We start from the raw sequence: 6,441 nt of genomic DNA, 5'->3' as shown, positions 1-6,441 counted from the left end.
CACCTTAGTTAGCAAGGTGAATAACTGTTAGACACCTGTGGCTCTCTCCTCATTACGTCCCTTCCCCACTATCAGTGAGGGCTGAGCTACTGTTTGCAGTGGAGGTGGGAGCGCCACTCTTGACCAGAGTCTCAATCTCTGATCCTTTATGTGGAAATCCTTTCTGTGGTGTGTGACAGTGAGGGTATGGGCTTGAACTCACGTGAGGTGTGTCCCTGACTCGGTTACTTACTAGCTTTGAAATCTTGGACAAGTACCTGATTCTAGAAACTTCAACTCGGACGTTTTGTGGCTAGATGACACTGTGTAGACCAGTGCCCTTCATTGAAAGCACCTTCATTGCAGGGCTTGGGTGCTGCCCACCATGGAAACCTCCTTTCCTTTCCCTGCTATTGGTGACTTGCAGATCAGAAAATGAGTGAAGGGGCGGGTGCTAGCTACTGATTGAGAGGGAGGGAGCCAGTGAGAAGAGAGGACCAGCTGCCCACCCAGAGAGCTTCAGGGCAGAAGTGTGGCTCAGTCTCCACAGCCTATAAAACCCCAGGTGGAGGGGTAGGGCTGCTGCTCAGCCTAGTCCCTGTGACTGAAGAAAGCTGGGCAGGTGGTAGTGGCTCTTAGGCTCCTCTGAGTTGCAGGGGGGCGAGCAGAAGAGCCCAGGAGGATGGGGGAAGCCTCTCTTTCTTTCAAAAGGGAGTGTTCTGGGTGGGGATGCGGGGCTCTCAGTCTCCAAAAGCCACTGTCTCTCTCTAAGAGCCGGGATCTGGCTGCTCTCCCTGGAAAAGCCGGGGTCTCTCCCTCGAAAAGCTGGGGTCTTGCTTTCCCTCGAAAAGCCGGGGTCTTGCTTTCCCCCAAAAAGCCGGGGGCTCGCTCACTCTCCCTCGAAAAGCTGGGGTCTTGCTTTCCCTCGAAAAGCCGGGGTCTTGCTTTCCCCCAAAAAGCCGGAAAGCCGGGGTCTCTCCCTCGAAAAGCTGGGGTCTTGCTTTCCCTCGAAAAGCCGGGGTCTTGCTTTCCCCCAAAAAGCCGGGGGCTCGCTCACTCTCCCTCGAAAAGCTGGGGTCTTGCTTTCCCTTGAAAAGCTGGGGGCTTGCTTGCTCTCCCTGGAAAAGCCAGGGTCTCGCTGGCTCTCCCTCCAAAAGCCAGGGTCTCACTGGCTCTCCCTCCAAAAGTCTGGGTCTCTCTTGGCAGCCTCCTGGGGGGTCTTCCTCCTGTCCTCTTCACAGAAGTCCTGGAGCCAAGAATACAGGCGCTTTCTCTCTCCAAGAGACGTTTCCTCCTGCTTTCTTCCTTCCGAAAACCTGTCTGTTTCCCTCAACTGGAGAAAAAGCCTTGGAAAGCTCTCAGGGCAGCTCCTCTCTTCCTTGTGTGGGAGGCAGGTGATAAACTTGACTTTCCTGCTGGGGATAAACTTGACTGTCCTGCTTTCACTGGTCAAAGTCCCTCCGTTCCATGCCATGGCCTGGCGTCTGGGCCAGGCTTGGAGATGGCAGTCCTGTTGGCTTATCTTTCTCCTGTTCCTTTAAACTTGGAAAGCCCCCTTCTGGGAAGAAGCCCCAGAGCGGTGTGCCGCTGCAAAAGCCAGAACAGGCAGATGAACTCAAATATGGCAAAACCTAAAATGAGTCTAGAGACCCACATGTTTCTCTTCAGCTGGAAAGAGTAAATCTCAATGGGGGTTGCCCTGGGCCAGCAGGTGGTAGTTAAGGGATCAGCCCTTGAAGGTGAGGGTTTTCTCCTGTGGGTTCTACTCAAATCTTCTCAAGACCCCTGCAGGGGGTGTCCCAAGTAGGAGCTCGACTGACTAGTTTCTTTGACAGAATTCTCTAATAAATGCTTGGTTCTCTAATACAACCTATTGCTAAACAGCTCCTGGGCCTTCCCTGCTGACTTAGGCCTAAGACGCCACACCCTCCTGTACCTTACCTGAGGAAGGGAGTGGCTTGTGGAACCCATCTCATAACTGGGCTATTGACTGCACCTGCAGGATGGTGGCCATAAGCCTAGCCTGGTCCCATTGCTTGCATCATCCTCCACCTCAGAGCTAGAAGTCATCCACCTCCTGGCAGCTCCCAGGAACAGTTTCTGGGTGCAGGTTCAGTGCAGTGGGGTGCAGGCCAAATTCAGTAGAGGCCAGACTGCATGCTTAGTCTGGAGGGGCCCAGTGTTAAACTCTTAATAGGCTAAAGAGAAGCAAACGAAGCCTAAGTGCACACAAGGGAAACTGGAGGGTATGGAAAGGACTGACCACATGATGTGGAGGCCTCAATAGCAGGAGAACCTGAGGCGTGGAGGTAGCTCAAACTGCGGAACTGGGAACTGAGTGGGAAATGCCGACCTCACTTGAAAATGGGGCAAGGCCAGTGGGTGTGAAGCTTGCCCACCTGAGCCCACCCTGATTGAGGGCTTAACTACAGGTTCCCGAGATAGCTCCTGTGAAAAGCCACTTTATTAAGGTTATTTGTTGACATTATTACAGATGTCCCCTATTGATTTTCCTCAAACTGGAGGTGAGAGTGATGGGGTCTGGTTGCAGGAGCATTTATTCCAATAATGCCGGCAGTATGGGAGAGCATTCGTGTTGGGGTCCAGCCCCAGCAGGTCTAGGGGTTCCCAAAGGTGTGAAGGTGTGAACGGAGTCGGCGAAGAAGGAATGACACGGAGGCAGCGTTCAGTTGATCAGCAGCCTAGCCACGTTCTCTAGCCAGGTTTTAGCCAGGATCTCCAGCCAGGTTCTTTCTTTTTTTTTTTTTTTTTGGCCAGGGCCACATTAGAATTTTAATAGAGAAAATTAGGAGTACCTAAACATTACATATGAAACACAAATTGACAGCCTAAATGAAAATGCCTGAGGGAACAAAGTACAAATTCAAGCTTAGAAATGTAGGTACTGGTACTTGATGAAATCACATTATTTCCCAGCAATTCAGTTTCCTCATTTGTGGTTTAGAGTGATAATCAAGTGAGTCAATAAATGAATATATGTATATAAACATACATAAATGATAATATAAAAATTCTATATACTGCCCAGTGCTATTAAAAATACAGATGTTCTCTTCTTAATTTCTTTCAATCACTTTTCTTTCTCTCAAGCTTTCTCTTATGTTTTCGCTTATGCATTTCTTGTTTGAGTTTCTTTCTCTGTTTTGAAAACCATTGACTTACCTGTTTTTCTGCCATGTTAAATTCAAATGCAAGCGATAGAGTCTGTGCTTTTGTGGGGCGTTTGTTTAACTTAAACGTTGCCCAGAGTGTGTCCATGAGGGGCTTGCTGACTAATCTTTTCTCCGACTGTAGCCATTATATTAAAGATAACCAGCTTGCATAATGGCTTTAAAAAAGAATGAATAGCCCTGTGCAGTGCACCCAAGTAAATATAAAACATAATGAGAAACCACAAGATGTGTTACAGTTAAAAGTGCATCTATAAAAGTTTTACTTTTTCCTGTAACTTTTAATATAAGACATCTAAAGTCTTAAACAGTTGATCCTATTAGGAACAAAATAGGGCACAGCATGGATTCCAGAAACAAGAACATATCTTTTTTTTGCATTTGGGCTTTTCAGCAATGATTATCAATTTGCCAAGGATAGTAACAGTCAGATACTGGAGAAAAGAAGATATGAGAAACATCTTTTATTTTTCTAAAGAAGTGAAAATAAGATCTCTTATATTTCTCACTCATAATATTTTTAAACTTTAAAAATGCAATTTCCTTTTTTCAAAGCACATGCCATCTTAAAAAAAAAACCTCAGCAATGTACATTTGCACACAAAGAAGAACATGCAGCACCATTGTCTTCTGACAAAATTCTGCATAAAACCCCACACAACTTTCTGCAAATTCTGTTCCCTCTTTATCATTTAGGGATTTAAACCACAAACATTCAGTGCAATATTTATTTTTTCTCATTTCCGTAGGAAACACAGGACCAATGATGTCTTCTGAGCACAACTGTTTCCTGATGGTTGAGCAACAGTCTCCCTCTGCCCTGCTTTAAAGGACTCTCTTTAACTTACTGATGTAAGGTACAACTAGAATCCAGTAAAACTTGAGGATCCAAGTGGAGGATGGAGCAGAAATACTTAAGGTGTACCCTGTGCCATAAACTTAGAAAAAAAATTTACACAGAAAACAACAAAAACCTCGGATTTTATCAACGCACCCTTTTAAAAAGTGTTTTGTTTTTTTTTTTTAATTTCTGAAAGCAGCTTAATATGAATCAAAAGCAGTTCCTGAGTAACTGCAGTAAACAGTGCCTTTTATTTATTTATTTATTTAAATCTTTAAATTTTTTATTAGTTAAGGAATTACAAATGTGTACATTTATATATATATATTTGCAACTTAGCTCATTTTGGTTCTGCCTTAATTTACCTCCCCAGCTTTTAGTTTAATCAGTTCCTTTCAGTTCACAATGTGCAAGTACAATAGCATCAGCTCCAAGAGTTGGCGTGGTGCAGATGTTTCTTGCACTTCTGTTGATCATCTGCATGTCTGTCAGGCCAGGTTTCCAGAGTCACTGTAGGTCACAGTTCTCTCAATCTCACAAAACCTGTAAGAGCCACAGACACCTCACGTTTTCTTCAGCAGACGTCGTGACTGCCACGTGTGGAGCTTGTTGTAGGCTGTCTGGAGCATCTCTTCTATGTGACTTACCAAGTTTGTGCTTAAATACTGTCTTCGAAGTTTTTCTTGGAATGGGCAGAGCTTTGTAACCTGGAATCGTTCCAAATTACTTTTCATTTTCACTACCTTTTCTTCTAGGAATGGCGTATTAACAGGAAAGCAGGACCAAAAGTGCCGAAGAAGTTCCCCAACAGCCACATACAGGTGTTTCAATTCAGACTGAATATCATTTGGCACCATCTGGTTTATGGCTTGCTGTGTCCCTTCCTGCATAAGTGCTCCTCCAGGTGACAGTGCTGTGATGGTGCTAGTGGCGGCACTACTTGAGAGAACCTGATTTAATTTGGGTGTATAAGCTTCCATTTCTTGTCTAATACTTTGAAAAGAATTAATAATATCCTGACTTGTTGCATACTGTAGTTACCGGATTGGAGTTGGACCATTATAATACCTATCTGACTTCTTGAGGTTTAGTGCAATCGTTTTTATGGAATTATTTTTTCCCAAGTCTTCATATTCAATGGACTCTTGTAACTTCGCCCTTTTGACTGCTGGCTGAAAGCAGTCTGCATCTCTGGAATTTCCATCAATGCTGCTGGGCTCACCATTTTGTTCATGTGTGCTTCTTGTTTCCTGAGACCTGCTGCTAGGACCATGGCACTGTGATGGTTAAATCTCTTGATAATGGCAGCATTACTATTCTCCTTTATGGATTTAGAATTAGAAGTAGATGGCACAGAGGATATGCCATAGCCCTCATCTAATGGTTTATCTTCCAAAGCTGTCAAATCAAGTAGTGGGTTTTTCACTCCTAAGGAAACCATTGTTTTTAACCCTTTTTCATCTATTTTGGCACATTCTGCAAACAGGTCCTTTGACCCTGTATTCAGCCGGTCCCTGTGAAAATAATGGGACTGAAAAAAACGCGCCCAGAATTCCTTTTCTGTCATGCTGTGGGGAACATTGTCTACATATTTCATTTTTACTGCAGGATAGGTCCTAAATATGGACTCAGTAATATCAGAGGTTAAATTATATCTCCGACCATTACATCCATCTGTTTGGGGCCGGACATCAGCCAGAAATGCTGCAGAAATGCCAACATCCTGCTTATGATTGGATGTGGAAGAACTTTCTGTTGAGTTCACATTTAAACGATTGGCCCAGAACTCCTCAGCACTGATCACTTGACTCACAACAAGGTCTTTATAAAGCTGAAACAAAACAGGATCTTCTTGCAGCATTCTGTTTTTCTCTTCAAGTTCGTTATTAGCTTTCCTCTTGAATTTGGGCAGCAGCTGCTGGAGAAGGTCTTTCACTGCATCTCGCTCTTTGACTGCTGTGCTTTCATTGGAAAAATGGAAGTTAGTTGTGTCCCCTGCATGCAGAACCAGGTGAAGCTGAATTTTAGCTTTTCCTTCTGGACTGATTTTCTGACATTTAATATCTCCATACATATGGCTGATTGTAAATCTATCTTTGCCTTCAGGTGCCCAAGCAATTCTTTCTGCCATGAGGTATAGAGCTCCATCCTGCTTCTTTTGATGCACCTTCTTTACAATCAGCAAGACTTCTTCAGATGAAGTTGCCATGATGGCTAGAAGGTGCAGGTGGGAGCTGCGGCCCTGGGCAGGGAGTAAGAAAGTGAGATGGGTCCGGTCGAGTTCCGCTGCAACCCAGTAGCCGCCGCAGCCTCCGCCACCGCGTCTGTTACTGGGGGGTCTCGCCTCCATCACTGGCTGCGAGAACTCGCTCTGGATTTTTATCACAGGGCATAACTGGTTGTTTCTGTATAGCAAGATCTCAATATGTG

At 44.9% G+C, this 6,441-nt stretch overlaps 1 pseudogene; it reads right to left on the bottom strand.

The window, feature by feature from the left end:
• Positions 1-4,408: 4,408 nt before the first annotated feature.
• Positions 4,409-6,291, bottom strand: LOC102240869 (annotated as a pseudogene).
• Between the last annotated feature and the right edge of the window lie 150 nt (positions 6,292-6,441).

Source organism: Myotis brandtii, unplaced genomic scaffold, assembly GCF_000412655.1.
Source record: "Myotis brandtii unplaced genomic scaffold, ASM41265v1 scaffold513, whole genome shotgun sequence".
NCBI lineage: Eukaryota > Metazoa > Chordata > Mammalia > Chiroptera > Vespertilionidae > Myotis > Myotis brandtii.
Note: the sequence above shows the minus strand (reverse complement) of the source record. Positions and strands in the feature narration are given on the sequence as shown.